Source organism: Silene latifolia, chromosome 9 (assembly GCF_048544455.1).
Source record: "Silene latifolia isolate original U9 population chromosome 9, ASM4854445v1, whole genome shotgun sequence".
NCBI lineage: Eukaryota > Viridiplantae > Streptophyta > Magnoliopsida > Caryophyllales > Caryophyllaceae > Silene > Silene latifolia.
The window spans coordinates 144,281,451-144,283,190 of NC_133534.1; the positions used below are offsets into that span (position 1 = coordinate 144,281,451).

At 38.4% G+C, this 1,740-nt stretch overlaps 1 non-coding gene across 1 annotated transcript; it reads right to left on the reverse strand.

Annotated features, from left to right (window-relative positions):
* Positions 1-1,417: 1,417 nt before the first annotated feature.
* On the reverse strand, positions 1,418-1,524 carry LOC141603337 (small nucleolar RNA R71). Its single transcript, XR_012525220.1, has one exon. It is a non-coding gene; the product is annotated as a small nucleolar RNA R71 (small nucleolar RNA).
* Between the last annotated feature and the right edge of the window lie 216 nt (positions 1,525-1,740).

The window sequence follows — 1,740 nt, forward strand, 5'->3', positions numbered from 1 at the left end:
TTCCTTAGCTAGGGTTAATGGGGAATTTGGGGAAACTAACATGGGGGATGATTCATGCTTAATCTAATATGTTCACATAATTTATTTGCTTGCTTGTTGTGATCTCAACTTATGCACATGTTATGTTTGATGAAATGCGAGCCTATGAATCCATACATTTTTTACCCATCACTTACCTTTTCAATGAGACTTGTAAGACATAAACCAACTCGAGTCTCATTAGACCATGCATATAGTTGAGTAGGGAGGATTAAGTCGACTTGTAGGTGTTGTACAATCTAATCGATTCGACTCCGGGACCCAAACCTTCCTAGAATTGTAAGATATAAACCAACTCGATCCTATCACAACAATAATTGCTTGCTTATAATTTGAGAATATGTTTGTATGATCAATTCCCATGAATCCCTTATGAACCCATGACACCCTAGTGCTTTTAATCAATTGTTTACATCTCATTTTGATCATCTTGCTTATTTATTTACATTGTTATTTAGTTTAGTGATCTTCTTATCTCAACCCAAATTGTGACACCCATAGACACCACTACTTGCAATCGAAAATCCTACATCAATACCTGTGCCTTGGGATCCGACCTTTACTTACCTCTTTACTAATAGTAGAGTAGTTTGTGAAGTTATAAATATTGTTTTGGTCTCGGTGCTCCTAACGACAAGTACCCGAAAACCATTCCGACCAAAAACGGCGCCGTTGCCGGGGACGGTGTTAACTTGATTTGATTTTCTTTGATTGTACTTAGTTGTGTCTTTCTTTGCCTTGGGGAAGTAAAACTCCTCAAGGTTTGTTCTAATTATTTTCAAGTTTTTTGATATTTTGCATGTCTAGAAGATCAGAAGGTAACTTGTTACCCATTGATCACGAAATTGAAAGAACTTTGACAACCAATAGAAGACTTGTTAGAAATACTTTGAGAGGTATTGGTGAGATTGTGGATATTCAACTAAATAATATTGAGTTCATCAACCCTTTTGCAAGAGAAGGAGAGGAGAACCCAACACAAAACCCACCACAAAATCAACCCACAATACCTAAATTTTCATCACATTCCGTACCAACCGAGGAGAACCTACCCAATGGTACTCCTACACCACAACATTTGACCAGTAATTTCATTGCAAAATCCGCATTTATCCAATTAGTCGAAAGAAGCCAATTTGGGGGAATACCTAGTGAAGACCCTCATTCTCACATGGAGACTTTTTGTGACTATTGTGATGCGATTTCACAAACCGGGGTGACTCAAGACCAAATTCGATGGGTCTTATTTCCTTTTTCTTTTATTGGTACCGTGAAACAATGGCCAAAAAGCCTTGATAAGGCTACTCTTGGTATTGACTCTTGGAAGAAATTAGCTCTTGCTTTCTACAAAAAGTTCTACCCTCCGGAAAAGACTAACATGCTAAGAGGCCAAATCACGGGGTTTAAACAAAGGGACGAAGAATCTTTGAACGAAGCTTGGGAGCGATTCAAAGGAACTTGTCGCTCATGTCCTCATCATGGACTTAGCGAGTGGTTCTTGGTACAACAATTTTGGAATGGTCTTTATGAAGACTCCCAAAACATTCTCAACATGGGATCAAATGGTATGTTCACCGAAGTTGACGATAATCAAACATAGAACAAGATTGAGGAAATGGCGGTCCATAACTTACAATATAGTAGACCTCAAAAGGCTACTAGAGGAGGAAAGCATGAAGTGGACTCTATTACTCAATTGGG